The 16680-nt window shown below is 42.9% G+C and overlaps 1 protein-coding gene across 2 annotated transcripts in view; it reads left to right on the top strand.

The window, feature by feature from the left end:
- LOC122815124 (gastrula zinc finger protein XlCGF26.1-like) overlaps window positions 1-16680 on the top strand; it is a 451177-nt gene that overhangs the window by 320018 nt on the left and 114479 nt on the right. The window lies entirely within an intron of this gene.

The following is a 16680-nucleotide window of genomic DNA, read 5'->3' on the forward strand; positions in this document are numbered from 1 at the left end:
AAGAAATGCTAGCAGTGATAAATGCAATTACAGCATTCAAGGACCTCCTGCATCCAGGGCAATTATTGATAAGAACAGACAACACCACGGTAATGTGGTACATAAACAAACAAGGAGGAACACATTCATACCCCCTGTGCAGACTAGCCATGACACTTTGGAACTTGGCTCTGGAATGGCAAATGGAACTTCAAGCACAGTACTTGCCAGGTTTGGAAAACACGCTGGCAGACAGTCTAAGCAGAAATATGACAGATCTGCACGAATGGAAGTTGCATCTTCAGGTGTTTATACAGATAATCCAAGCGTGGGGAAGGCCAGACATAGATCTCTTCGCCTCCCACAGGAATCATCAATTGGAAAAGTTTTGTTCAAGGACCTTCCATCCAAAGGCCTGGAGAGTGGACGCCCTTTCATTCAGTTGGACAGCATGGACAGTGTATGCTTTCCCACCTCTGCCTCTTCTGCCCAAGTTGCTCTTGAAAGCAAGAGCAGACAGACCGAAGATGATACTGATTGCTCCAGACTGGCCAAGACAGCACTGGTACCCACTCCTGAGGAGCCTAACACATACTCCTCCCTGGTCCCTACTTCTAATGCCTCTGACTCAGCACAACTGCAAAACTTTTCACAGTCAGCTAAAAACACTCAATCTCACTGCATGGAAAATTCCTTAACACCTCAACAGACCTTACTCTCCAAAGAGGTACAGGATGTCATTTTGGATGCCAGAAGGCCATCTACTAGAAAGGCTTACTCAGCAAAATGGAAACGGTTTTGCTCTTGGAATGAGAAAAAAGGCCAGGACCCTACAAAACTAAATTTGCCTCAGGTATTACAGTATCTAGCTGAACTGCTGAACAGTGGACTCTCATTTTCCTCCATAAAAATCCATGCCTCAGCCATTTCTGCAGAATTCAGCATGGATCCACCCTTATTCTCTCACCCACTCTTAAGACAGTTCCTCAGAGGGGTTAAGAATATAAGACCACCAAGGAAACAACCAGTCCCAGCCTGGGATCTTAATTATATTCTAGAAAAATTAACATTGCCTCCCTTTGAACCAGCTGCCTCAACAGATTTGCAATATTTATCCTGGAAAACAGCCTTCCTTCTGGCCATTACCTCAGCTCGTAGGGTTTCAGAACTGCAAGCCCTCATGGCTGTGCAGCCCTTTCTAATTTTCCATCAGGACAGGGTTTCCCTTCGAACCAACCCATCATTTCTGCCTAAAGTGGTATCCAGGGTAGCTTTAAATCAAGCCATACACTTGCCTACCTTTAACCCCAATCCTCAAAACAAAGGGGAAAGGCTGCTGCACTCTTTTGACATCCATAGACAGCTACATTATTATTTGGACAGAACAAAGCCTTTTAGGAAATCACAACAACTTTTTGTGTCCTATGCTGTAGGAGCTCAAGGGAAGCCAGTGACCAAACAGACAATTTCAAAATGGATAGGCCACTGCATACGGTTTTGTTGCTCCTATCATGGGAAATCTGTCCCTACAGGCATCAGATCCCACTCCACCAGGGCCACAGCTACCTCTACAGCCTTCCTCAGAGGAGTTCCTACCAAAGATATTTTGGAGGCAGCCACTTGGAGTTCTGTGCATACCTTCACAAAACACTACCACCTGCCTTTATATTCCAAAACTAGAGCAGGCTTTGCCACTGCTGTATTGCAGGGAATTCTGGCTCATCCCAGTTCCACCTAGTGCCTACCACCCTGTGCATAGCTTTGGGATTCTACCCATATGTGATTACTGCAGCTGTATGCACGATGAACATAGTACAGTTTTGTACCTACCATAAATGTAGATGTTCGAGTGCTAATACAGCTGCAGTCCAGGTTTCCCTCCCTCCTTCCCCTCTTGGTAAAGGACTAGTGGCTAACACCTCCTCTTACAACCTAATTTGGGTTATCCTCCTATGGTGAATTTGCTTGCAACTACTGTTTTTTTGATTACTTTGCATTGCTTGCATATATTTTTATATATAATTTATGTATTGCCTTCCTTATGGGGGCACCTGACATCTGGGGCAAGAAAAGACTGAAGAATATGGCGTCGGCTGTGTCTTATATACCCCTGTCGCACTGACGTCAGGAAAGAAAGCGACAACAACCGACGCCGGACCAAGACTTTGGAATTCGGCCGACTGAGGGACCGCCTGACAGCAGAGAACCCATATGTGATTACTGCAGCTGTATTAGCACTCGAACATCTATATTTATGGTAGGTACAAAACTGTACTTTATGTACCTAGTCTAATTTAACTGCATTCCTAACATGGGTAATATAATAAAAGTGAGTGTAATACACTAGTCGTATACCTAGTCTAGTGTAACTGCATTCCTAACATGGATAGTAAGTGAGTGTAATACACTAGTTATGTACCTAGTCTAGTGTAACTGCATTCCTAACATGGATAGTAAGTGAGTGTAATACACTAGTTATGTGCCTGGTCTAGTGTAACTGCACTCCTAACATGGATAGTAAGTGAGTGTAATACACTAGTTATGTTCCTAGTCTAGTGTAACTACATCCCTAACATGGATAGTAAGTGAGTGTAATACACTAGATGTCCTTCAAGAATGCAACTGCAGTCATAACATATGGGTTGTCCTGCCTCAGGCAGCCCTCGGTCGGCCGAATTCCAAAGTCTGGGTCCGGCGTCGGCTGGTGTCGCCTCCTCTCCGACGTCACAACGGCTGGAGTATAAAGGCAACGGCCGACGCCATCTTCTTCTGTCTTTCTTGCCGCTCGGTGCCCGAAGCAGAAGCAGTTCACAAGTGCCGGTCGGTCAGCTCCTGTGTTTTCAGTACTGAAGTCATCTAAAAGCTAAGTACCCCATTGGGGAACATTTATTCTTGCCTCAGCCGATGTCAGAACAAATTGAGAAAGTTAATAATTGTTTGTCTTGTGGTAAACAAATACCTCATAAGGACTTCCATTCTCTCTGCCTTCCCTGCCTGAGCCCAGACCACGACGTTTCGGCCTGTGCTGCCTGTGCCTGCTTTAATAAGCGCACTCTCAGGCGCCGGGCAGAATTCGCCGAGGACTTCTTCGGTGAATCCTTTGCGTATATCATGCCATCAGAACAACCGACAACCCAATCTGCTAAAAAACGCAAGGACCGGGACCGACATCCTCGGCCCGTGTCCACTACCGATGTTTCTCCTAAACCCTCTACTAGCGCTCCGGCTCCATCGGAAGTGGTAAATCTACCGCTCCAGGTTGACGACACAGCGCCAACACGACCTTCTGTCTCGGAGACCTCTCCGGTGCCGGTTGTTGATTTTCCTCTGGAAACCGAAGTTCTGGATCTACCTGACACCATTCCTGTGGACAAGGTAACGCCTGCACGTGGGGCTGCTAGGCCTCCTGTTTCCATGTCCATCAAGGCCTTTGCATGTGCTAAGGCCGCCAGTCAGGCCAAGGCCCATCCTAAACCTGCCCAGGCCCCTTCCTCTGATAAGCAGATCATGTCTCTGGCTGCAGATCTTATTTCCCTTATCAGGGGGTCTCAGCCTCATCCGGACAGGGGTTCTCAGCCACCTGCAGAGAAAAGGCCTAGAACTGAGCAGGCGGACGACCTCTCCTCGGATGAAGCCTCTGGGGATTCTGAGCACTCTGACACTCAAGAAGAACCCTTCCAGGCCTACGAGGACTCTGATGCTGAGGAATCTATTCCCTCTGCCTCCCCTCCAGAGGATTTCTCATTTGGGGAAGTTCTGCATTCCATGAGGGAACATTTTCAATGGCAGGGTCAGGAATTCTCTGACTCCAGGAAAAGGCTTCGTACTTTCCTCAAGCTCCCCCAGCACAGACCTCTGGCTATCCCTCCAGTTATGGATGTTTTGGATGATGTTTTCTCTGACTCCAGCGCCAACCCTGACTCTCTTCCTCCTGCTCCTGTCAAGCCAGACAGATATTATAGGGTCCCTGACACTCACAAGCACCTTTTTAAGGCCCACTCTGTGGATCTAGAAACTATTTCACAGGGCCCCAAGGGAGTGGCTTCCTCCTCTGCCAAAAACCCACTGCCAGCTGACAGAGAAGCAAGGTCCCTGGAGAGATGGGGTAAAAATGTATACACCTCTACTACCCTAGCCATGAGGTCTCTTAACTGCCTTTTTCACATGTTTCAGTACCAAGATTTTCTCCTGGATGATTTACAGAAAAAGGTAGCCTCTTCTGAGCCTATTGATAAAAAGGCACTGCAGGATCATATACATAACACTCAGCAGGTTAATAACCATTTTCTGCAGTGTGGTTATGATGCACTGGAAGCTTCATGTAGGGCAGCTATGACTGGGGCTGTAATACGTAGACATGCTTGGTTGAAGGATCAATCTTTGCCTGACCATGTTAAAGTAAAGTTACTGGATGCACCTTTGGAAAAACAAAAGCTTTTTGGTGCTACTGCACAAGATGTATTGAAATCCATAGAGGAAAAATCAAAGTCAGTACAGACAGTAAAGGATTTCCTTCAGGTTCAGCCACCCAGATTCAGCAGAAACTGGCCCTCAAAGAATTGGTCCTTCCCCGGCTCTGACAAGTTTCAAAGGGGAAAAGGCAGATGAGTCAGGGGTAGAGGACAACACCGAGGATCTTACAGGGGCCGCCAATGGCAACCTCCAAATCAAAGAAGTGGCGCAGACAGTTCAGCTGCACCACAGGGACAATCACAATGAATTCACTATCGTACCGCCTACATAGGTTCAAAGAGAAGCACCTTTCGGCGGAAAATTAGCCTTATTCTCACAAAACTGGCATATCTTAACCAAAGACAATTGGATTCTGGATTTGATAGACAATGGCTACAGATTCCACTTCCACACATTACCAATAAGACATAGCATGCCAAACCTGCCACATCATCAAAGGGCAGAGGCACTCTCTCAAGTTTCCAAGCTATTAAGTATAAAAGCAATAGAAAGGGTTCCTCCTCAGGAGCAAGGCCAGGGATTTTATTCAAGACTGTTCCTTGTTCCAAGAAAAGAAAACAAATGGAGACCCATACTGGACTTGTCAAATCTAAACACTTTCCTCATTGTGCCAAAATTCAAAATGCTGACGTTGCAGCAGCTCCTTCCCATGCTGGGCAAGGGGTCTTGGCTGGTCACTCTGGACCTCAAGGAGGCATACCTGTATGTCCCAATCAGACAAAGCTGCAGAAGATACCTCAGATTTCTTGCAGGAACAGAGCATTATCAATTCTCAGCATTGCCGTTTGGCTTGTCTACTGCGCCCAGAGTGTTCACGAAATGCCTGGCATCAGTAGTGGCACACTGCAGACAGCAGGGGATTCAAATATACCCCTACTTGGACGACTGCCTCATACAAGCAGACAACAAACAAACCTTAAAAGGGAATTTGGACTATGTCATGCATCTACTGCAGGCCTTGGGATACACAGTCAACATTCAAAAGTCAAAATTACTACCATCCCAACAGATTACATTCCTAGGAGCCAAACTGGACACGGAAAAACAAATGGCCTACCTCACAGAGGAAAAACAGCAGCATTTACCGGAGTACTTCAAAGGCCTAGCAAAGCTTTCCCAGCTGACTGCAAGGAAAATCCTGCAGGCCCTGGGTTTCATGGCATCTTGTATTCTTCTGATACCTTTGGCAAGACTTCATATGAGAAAGCTGCAATGGTATTTAAAAAACTTATGGACTCAACACAGCAACAGCCTAGAGGACATAATCCCACTTATTCCATGCCTGCAGAAGGAATTTCTATGGTGGGCTCAAGCCAGTCAACTAAACAAAGGCATGTCTTTCAACAGACCTCAAGCAGGCCAATTGATCACAACAGACACCTCAGACCATGGATGGGGGGCGCACATGGAGGGCAGATGCATTCAAGGTCTATGGACGCCAAAGGAAAGACATCTGCACATAAACCAAAAGGAGATGTTGGCAGTGATTCATGCCATCGTGACTTTCGAAAAATCACTACAAGAAGGACATTTGCTAATAAGGACAGACAACACCACTGTCATGTGGTACATAAACAAGCAGGGAGGCACTCACTCTTATCCCCTCTGCAGACTAACAATGCTTCTCTGAGAAAAATCCCTGAGCCTGAAGATACACTTACAATCCCAGTTTGTACCAGGCAAGGACAATGTACTGGCAGACAATCTGAGCAGAAATTTCATGGATCCACACGAATGGATGTTGCACCCTCACATTTTCTCTCAACTGACAAGGACATGGGGAATACCGGACGTAGATCTTTTTGCTTCCCACCTAAGTCATCACCTGGAAAAGTTCTGCACAAGGACTCACCACCCTCTAGCTTGGAAAACGGATGCGCTCTCCTTCAGCTGGAATTCTCTAAAAATTTATGCATTCCCTCCTCTGCCTCTGCTGACCAAGGTGATACTGAAAATAAAGGCAGAACAACCAACAGGCATCTTGATAGCGCCAGACTGGCCAAGGCAACACTGGTACCCACTGCTATTGACCATAACTCGGACCAAACCATGGCCTCTGACCCTATGGCCCCTGCTCCTAACACAACACAATTACAGGACTGTATATCAAGACCTGAAAACATTGCATCTGACAGCCTGGAGACTTCCATGACTTCAACACCTAACTCTCTTTCCAAATCTGTTCAAGAGATCTTGCTGGAAGCACGCAGACCTTCCACCAGAAAAACCTACTCAGCCAAGTGGAAAAGATTCAGCATCTGGAATGCCAAAAAGGGTCAGGACACAGAACTACTGAGTATCCCTCAGATATTGGAATACTTGGCAGAACTGTTTCATACTGGACTCTCATACTCCTCAATAAAGATTCATGCCTCAGCAATCTCAGCAAAATACAACTGTAACCCTCCAGTGTTTTTGCATCCTCTGCTAAGACAGTTTTTAAGAGGGATAAAGAATATCAAACCTCCCAGAAAACAGCCAGTACCTGCATGGGACCTCAACTACGTGTTGGAAAAACTAACTCTTCCTCCCTTTGAGCCAGCAGCATCCTCAGAAATACAATTTCTTTCATGGAAGACGGCCTTCTTATTGGCAGTCACTTCTGCAAGAAGAGTTTCGGAGATACCGGCACTCATGGCAGTGCCCCCCTTCCTCATTTTTCATCAAGACAGAGTCTCCCTAAGAACAAATCCGACATTCATGCCAAAAGTTATTTCCAGGGTGTCTCTAAATCAAGCTATTCATCTGCCTACATTCTTCCCCAATCCTCAAAATAGGAGGGAAAAACTACTGCATACTTTGGACATACACAGACAACTACGCTACTACTTGGACAGAACTAAGGCCACCAGAAAGTCTGACCAGCTGTTTGTAGCTTATGCTGCTGGAGTACAAGGAAAGGCAATCTCCAAACAAACAATTTCAAAATGGATTGGACATTGCATCAGATTCTGCTATTCTTTCCATGGAAAAGGTGTGCCAGCCAATATTAGGCCACACTCCACCAGAGCTATAGCCACTTCCACAGCTTTCCTAAGAGGAGTGGCAACAAAGGACATTTTAGAGGCTGCTACATGGAGCTCTGTGCATACATTTACCAAGCACTACCACCTGCCATTATACTCCAGATCCCGAGCAGGCTTTGCTTCGGCAGTCCTGCAGGGGATTATAGCTACACCATCCTTATCATAGTTCCATCCACCCCCAGCTTGGCTATGGTATTCAACCCATATGTTATGACTGCAGTTGCATTCTTGAAGGACATAGTACAGATTTGTACCTACCATAAATGTAGATGTCCGATAGATATGCAACTGCAGTCGGATTTTCCCACCCTCCTACCCCTCTGTATCCTTCTTTTTGGGTCCCTACCCCTCTTCCCTTCAGCTGGGGGTATTTCCTATGGTGTATCTGTTTATTACTGTTGTGCATGCTTGGGATTATTTTTTATCCATTTACAAAATTTAGCCTTCCTAAGTGGGCACCTGACATCTGGGGCAAGAAACACTGAAGAAGATGGCGTCGGCCGATGCCTTTATACTCCAGCCGTTGTGACATCGGAGAGGAGGCGACACCAGCCGACGCCGGACCCAGACTTTGGAATTCGGCCGACCGAGGGCTGCCTGAGGCAGGACAACCCATATGTTATGACTGCAGTTGCATATCTATCGGACATCTACATTTATGGTAGGTACAAACTGTACTTTATGTACCTAGTCTAGTGTAACTGCGTTCCTAACATGGATAGTAAGTGAGTGTAATACACTAGTTATGTACCTAGTCTACTGTAACTGCATTCATAACATGGATAGTAAGTGAGTGTAATACACAAGTTATGTACCTAATCTAGTGTAACTGCATTCCTAACATGGATAGTAAGTGAGTGTAATACACTAGTTATGTACCTAGTCTAGTGTAACTGCACTCCTAACATGGATAGTAAGTGAGTGTAATACACTAGTTATGTACCTAGTCTAGTGTAACTGCATTCCTAACATGGATAGTAAGTGAATGCAATACACTAGTTATGTATCTAGTCTAGTGTAACTGCATTCCTAACATGGATAGTAAGTGAGTGTAATACACTAGTTATATACCTAGTCTAGTGTAACTTCATTCCTAACATGGATAGTAAGTGAGTGTAATACACTAGTTATGTACCTAGTCTTGTGTAACTGCATGCCTAGCATGGATTGTAAGTGAATGCAATACACTAGTTATGTACCTAGTCTAGTGTAACTGCATTCCTAACATGGATAGTAAGTGAGCGTAATACACTAGTTATGTACCTAGTCTAGTGTAACTGCACTCCTAACATGGATAGTAAGTGAGTGCAATACACTAGTTATGTACCTAGTCTAGTGTAACTGCATTCCTAACATGGATAGTAAGTGAGTGTAATACACTAGTTATGTATCTAGTCTAGTGTAACTGCATTCCTAACATGGATAGTGAGTGTAATACACTAGTTATATACCTAGTCTAGTGTAACTTCATTCCCAACATGGATAGTAAGTGAGTGTAATACACTAGTTATGTACCTAGTCTAGTGTAACTGCATGCCTAGCATGGATAGTAAGTGAGTGTAATACACTAGTTATGTACCTAGTCTAGTGTAACTGCATTCCTAACATGGATAGTAGGTGAGTGTAATACACTAGTTATGTACCTAGTCTAATTTAACTGCATTCCCACCATGGGTAGCATGATAAAAATGAGTATAATACACTAGTCATGCACCTAGTGTAGTTTAACTGCATTCCCACCATGGGTAACATAATAAAAGTGTGTATAATACACTAATTGTGTACCTAGTCTAATTTAATTGCATTCCCACCATGGGTAACGTAATAAAAGTGAGTATAATACACTAATTGTGTACCTAGTCTAATTTAATTGTATTCCCACCATGGGTAATATAAAATTGAGTATAATACACTAGTTATGTACCTAGTCTAATTTAACTGCATTCCCACCACGGGTAACATAATAAAAGTGAGTATAATACACTAGTCATGCACCTAGTGTAGTTTAACTGCATTCCCACCATGGGTAACATAATAAAAGTGAGTATAATACACTAATTGTGCACCTAGTCTAATTTAATTGCATTCCCACCATGGGTAACATAATAAAAGTGAGTATAATACACTAATTGTGTACCTAGTCTAATTTAATTGTATTCCCACCATGGGTAACATAATAAAAGTGAGTATAATACACTAATTGTGTACCTAGTCTAATTTAATTGTATTCCCACCATGGGTAATATAAAATTGAGTATAATACACTAGTTATGTATCTAGTCTAATTTAACTGCAGTCCCACCATGGGTAACATAATAAAAGTGAGTATAATACACTAGTCATGCACCTAGTGTAGTTTAACTGCATTCTCACCATGGGTAACATAATAAAAGTGAGTATAATACACTAATTGTGTACCTAGTCTAATTTAATTGTATTCCCACGATGGGTAACATAATAAAAGTGAGTATAATACACTAATTATATACATAGTCTAATTTAATTGTATTCCCACCATGGGTAATATAATAAAAGTGAGTATAATACACTGGTTATGTACCTAGTCTAATTTAACTGCATTCCCACCTGGGTAACATAATAAAAGTGAGTATAATACACTAGTCATGCAGCTAGTGTAGTTTAACTGCATTCCTAACATGGATAGTAAGTGAGTGTAATACACTAGTTATGTACCTAGTCTAGTGTAACTGCACTCCTAACATGGATAGTAAGTGAGTGTAATACACTAGTTATGTACCTAGTCTAGTGTAACTACATTCCTAACATGGATAGTAAGTGAGTGTAATACACTAGTTATGTACCTAGTCTAGTGTAACTGCGTTCCTAACATGGATAGTAAGTGCGTGTAATACACTAGTTATGTACCTAGTCTAGTGTAACTGCATTACTAACATGGATAGTAAGTGAGTGTAATACACTAGTTATGTACCTAGTCTAGTGTAACTGCATTCGTAACATGGACAGTAAGTGAGTGTAATACACTAGTTATGTACCTAGTCTAGTGTAACTGCATTCCTAACATGGATAGTAAGTGAGTGTAATACACTAGTTATGTACCTAGTCTAGTGTAACTGCACTCCTAACATGGATTGTAAGTGAGTGTGATACACTAGTTATGTACCTAGTCTAGTGTATCTGCATTCCTAACATGGATAGTAAGTGAGTGTAATACACTAGTTACCTAGTCTAGTGTAACTACATTCCTAACATGGATAGTAAGTGAGTGTAATACACTAGTTATGTACTTAGTCTAGTGTAACTGCACTCCTAACATGGATAGTAAGTGAGTGTAATACACTAGTTATGTACCTAGTCTAGTGTAACTACATTCCTAACATGGATAGTAAGTGAGTGTAATACACTAGTTATGTACCTAGTCTAGTGTAACTGCGTTCCTAACATGGATAGTAAGTGCGTGTAATACACTAGTTATGTACCTAGTCTAGTGTAACTGCATTACTAACATGGATAGTAAGTGAGTGTAATACACTAGTTATGTACCTAGTCTAGTGTAACTGCATTCGTAACATGGATAGTAAGTGAGTGTAATACACTAGTTATGTACCTAGTCTAGTGTAACTGCATTCCTAACATGGATAGTAAGTGAGTGTAATACACTAGTTATGTACCTAGTCTAGTGTAACTGCACTCCTAAGATGGACAGTAAGTGAGTGTAATACACTAGTTATGTACCTAGTCTAGTGTAACTGCATTCCTAACATGGATAGTAAGTGAGTGTAATACACTAGTTATGTACCTAGTCTAGTGTAAATGCATTCCTAACATGGATAGTAAGTGAGTGTAATACACTAGTTATGTACCTAGTCTTATTTAACTGCAGTCCCACCATGGGTAACATAATAAAAGTGAGTATAATACACTAGTCAAGCACCTAGTGTAGTTTATCTGCATTCCCACCATGGGTAACATAATAAAAGTGAGTATAATACACTAATTGTGTACCTAGTCTAATTTAATTGCATTCCCACCATGGGTAATATAATAAAAGTGAGTATAATACACTAATTGTGTACCTAGTCTAATATAACTTCATTCCCACCATGGGTAATATAAAATTGATTATAATACACTAGTTTTGTACCTAGTCTAATTTAACTGCATTCCCACCATGGGTAACATAATAAAAGTGAGTATAATACACACCTCCTGCACCTAGTGTAGTTTAACTGCATTACCACCATAGGTAACATAATAAAAGTGAGTATAATACACTAGTTATGTATCTAGTGTAGTTTAACTGCATTCCCACCATGGGTGACATAACAAAAGGGAGTATAATACACTATTTAATTGCATTCCCACCATGGGTAATATAATAAAAGTGAGTATAATATACTAATTGTGTACCTAGTATAGTTTAACTGCATTCCCACCATGGGTAACATAATAAAAGTAAGTATAATACACTTGTCATGTACCTGGTATAGTTTAACTGCATTCCCACCATGGGTAATATAATAAAAGTGAGTATAATACACTAATTGTGTACCTAGTCTAATTTAACAGCATTCACACCAAGGGTAATATAATAAAAGTGAGTATAATACACTAGTTATGTACATAGTCTAGTATAACTGCATTCCCACCATGGGTAACATAATAGAAGTGAGTATAATACACTAATTGTGTACCTAGTCTAATTTAATTGCATTCCCACCATGGGTAATATAATAAAAGTGAGTATAATACACTAGTTATGTACCTAGTCTAATTTAACTGCATTCCCACCATGGGTAACATAATAAAAGTGAGTATAGTACACTAGTTATTTACCTAGTGTAGTTTAACTGCATTACCACCATGGGTAACATAATAAAAGTAAGTATAATACACTTGTCATGTACCTGGTATAGTTTAACTGCATTCCCACCACGGGTAATATAATAAAAGTGAGTATAATACACTAGTTGTGTACCTAGTCTAATTTAACAGCATTCACACCAAGGGTAATATAATAAAAGTGAGTATAATACACTAGTTATGTACGTAGTCTAGTATAACTGCATTCCCACCATGGGTAACGTAATAGAAGTGAGTATAATACACTAATTGTGTACCTAGTCTAATTTAATTGCATTCCCACCATGGGTAATATAATAAAAGTGAGTATAATACACTAGTTATGTACCTAGTCTAATTTAATTGCATTCCCACCATGGGTAACATAATAAAAGTAAGTATAATACAGTAGTCATGCACCTAGTGTAGTTTAACTGCATTCCCACCATGGGTAACATAATAAAAGTGAGTATAATACACTAATTGTGTACCTAGTCTAATTTAATTGCATTCCCACCATGGGTAATATAATAAAAGTGAGTATAATACACTAGATGTCCTTCAAGGATGCAACTGCAGTCCTGACATATGGGTTGTCCTGCCTCAGGCAGCCCTTCGGTCGGCCGGATTCCAAAGTCTGGGTCCGGCTGATGTCGCTCTTTCCTGATGTCAGAGCGCCTGGGGTATAAAAACGTCAGCCGACGCCATCTTCTCCAGTCTTTCTTGCCACGTGGCGCCCGAAGCAGAAGCAGTTCGCAAGTGCCGGTCGACCAGCTCCTGTGTTTTCAGCTACTGAAGTCTTCAAAAAAGCTAAGTACCCCGTTGGGGACCTTTTCTTGCCTCAGCCAATGTCAGATAAAAGTGAAAAAGTTAATAATTGTTTAACTTGTGGGAAACAAATACCTCATAAGGATTTCCACTCTTACTGCTTACCCTGCCTAGGCCCAGAACACAACGTCTTGGCCTGTGCAGCTTGTGCCTCTTTCAATAAACGCACTCTTAGGCGTCGGTCAGAGTTTGCACAGGATTATTTTGGGGAAGATTTCTGTTATATCATGCCATCGGAGCTTCCGACAGCACATTTACCTAAAAAACGGAAGGATAAGGACCGACACCCGTGGTCCGCGGTCTCGGCCGACACCACGCTTAGGCCTACCGTGAGTGTCTCGGTCTCTTCTGAGCCGGTTTTGCAACCGCTACAGACCGACGACACCGCTCCACCGGTAACTTCGGTACCGGAGGCCCGCTTGGTGTCGGTTTCTGTGCTCCCCTCTGAGACCGTAGCCCAGGATATTTCTGACACCATTTCAGTGGATAAGACTGCTCCAGCACGTGGGGCTGCCAGGCCTCCAGTGTCTATGTCCATTAAGGCCTACACACATGCTAAGACTGCCAAACAGGCTAAGTCTCTCCCTCCAAGATCTTTTTCTCTGGGATCCACGTCTGGTTCTCAAATTTTAAGTTTAGCTGACGACCTTATTTCTTTAATTAGGGGTTCACAGCCTCATCCAGATAGAGGCTCTCAGCCGCCTTCTGACAAGAGGCCTAGGGTTGAGCAGGTAGACTCCCACTCCTCTGATGAGGCCTCAGGTGATTCTGCACATTCAGACTACGAGGAGGAGGCCTTCCCGGCCTACGAGGATTCTGATGCGGAGGAATCTATTCCATCTGCTTCTCCTCCTGAGGAGTTTTCCTTTGGGGAAATGCTTCATTCCATGAGGGAACACTTCAAATGGCAAGGCCAAGAATACTCAGATTCTAGGAAAAGGTTAAGGGAATTTTTAAAGCTACCTCAGCATAGACCCTTAACTATTCCTCCAGTTTTAAATGTTTTAGATGATGTGTACTTAGAATCTAGTTTTTCCCCTGACTCCCTCCCCCCTGCTCCTGTCAAGCCAGACAGGTACTACAGGGTCCCAGACACCCATCAATTTCTGTACAAGGGCCATACTGCTGACCCTGAAACTATTTCTCAGGGGCCTAAAGGGGTTTCCTCCACTACTGCTAAGAACCCACTTCCTTCGGAAAGAGATTCTAGGGCTTTAGAAAGGTGGGGCAAGAAAGTATATACATCTTCCACCCTTTCGATGCGAGCATTAAATTGTCAATTTCATATGATTCAGTATCAGGAATGCATGTTGGATGACTTGCAAATGAAACTGGCTTCCCCTGAACCATTAGATAGAAAGGGGTTACAGGACTTGGTTCATAATACTCAGCAGGTTAGCAACCATTTCCTTCAGTGTGGATATGATGCATTGGAAGCTTCATACAGAGCAGCAATGACAGGTGCGGTCATACGCAGACATGCTTGGTTAAAGCAACAAACATTGCCAGACCATGTGAAAATTAAGCTTTTGGACGCACCACTAGAGAAACATAAGCTATTTGGTGCTACTGCACAAGAGGTTTTAAAGAAAATAGAGGAAAAGGCAAAATCAGTGCTAACAGTCAAAGATTTCCTCCAGGTACAGCCTCCAAGATTCAGCAGGATTTGGCCTTCTAAGCATTGGTCCTTTCCAGACACAGACAAATTTCAAAGAGGCAAAAACAGACGTGGCAGAGGTAGAGGGCAAACTCGAGGCTCCTACAGAGGACGTCAATGGCAGCCTCCGAACCAGAGAGGTGGGGCAGGACCTTCCACTGCTCCGCCAGGCCAATCTCAATGACTTGACTTTGACTCCGCCATCCAGGGCTCAATTAGAAGCACCTTTGGGCAGAAAGTTATCTTTATTCTCACAAAATTGGCACAATATTACAAAGGACAAATGGATACTGGACATAATAGACAAAGGATACAGATTCCATTTTCATACACTGCCAACAAGACATGGCAGGCCAAACCTGCCACCAAATCAAAGGGCAGAGGCACTCAAACAAATAACAAACCTACTTCAAATAAGAGCAATAGAAAAGGTTCCTTCTGCAGAACAAGGCCAAGGATTTTATTCAAAACTGTTCCTTGTTCCAAGAAAAGAAAACCAATGGAGACCCATTCTGGACTTGTCCGCACTGAATACTTACCTTATTGTGCCAACATTCAAAATGCTGACTTTACAGCAACTCCTTCCCATGCTGGGCGAGGGGTCTTGGCTGGTAACTCTGGACCTCAAGGAGGCATACCTGCATGTCCCACTCAAAGTTGCAGAAGATACCTCAGATTTCTTGCAGGCTCAGAGCATTATCAATTCTCAGCATTGCCCTTTGGCTTATCTACTGTGCCCAGAGTGTTCATGAAATGCCTGGCATCAGTAATTGCACATTGCAGACTTTAGGGGATACAAATATACCCTTACCTGGACGACTGCCTTATACAAGCGGACAGCCAACAAGCCTTGTTAAAAAACTTGGACTATGTCATTCACCTACTGCAGGCCTTGGGATACACAGTCAATATTCAGAAATCAATTCTCGTACCATCCCAACAAATACCTTTCCTGGGTGCCACACTGGACACAAACACCCAGATGGCGTTTCTGACAAAAGAAAAACAAAAACAATTACCAGAATACTTCAGAAGATTGGCATCACACACCCAGATGACTGCAAGGAAAATCCTGCAGGCCCTGGGTTTCATGGCATCTTGCATTCTTCTGATTCCACATGCAAGGCTGCATATGAGGAAACTACAATGGTACCTAAAAAGTCTATGGTCTCAACACAGCCACAGCCTGGAAACATTGATCCCACTCATTCCATGCCTTCAAAAGGATTTTTTGTGGTGGGCTCAAGCAAGCCAGATAAACAAAGGTCTGCCTTTCAGCAAGCCTCATACAAGTCAAACCATAACAACAGACGCCTCAGACCATGGATGGGGGGGGGGGTGCACATGGAGGGCAGATGCATTCAAGGTCAATGGACACAAAAAGAAAAGCACCTGCACATCAACCAAAAAGAAATGCTGGCAGTGATACATGCAATCAAGGCCTTCGAAAAGTTCATGCATCAGGGCCATCTACTAATAAAGACAGACAATACCACAGTTGTGGTACATAAACAAGCAAGGAGGTACCCATTCCTACCCTCTTTGCAGACTGGCAATGAATCTCTGGAATATTTCCCTGCAATTGAAAATAGAGCTACAATCCCAGTTTGTACCAGGGAAGGACAATGTTCTGGCAGACAGCCTAAGCAGAAACATCATGGATCCACACGAATGGATGTTGCATCCAGACATTTTCTTACAAATAGCACAAGCATGGGGAAGACCGGATATAGATCTTTTTGCCTCCCACTTCAATCACCATCTGAAAAAGTTTTGCACAAGGACATACCATCCTCAAGCATGGAAGGTGGACGCCCTCTCCTTCAATTGGAACTCTCTAACACTATATGCCTTCCCACCTCTTCCTTTCATGACCAAGGTGTTACTAAAGATCAA

Source organism: Protopterus annectens, chromosome 11.part0 (genome assembly GCF_019279795.1).
Source record: "Protopterus annectens isolate FY-2018-M chromosome 11.part0, PAN1.0, whole genome shotgun sequence".
In the NCBI taxonomy this organism is placed as follows: domain Eukaryota; kingdom Metazoa; phylum Chordata; order Ceratodontiformes; family Protopteridae; genus Protopterus; species Protopterus annectens.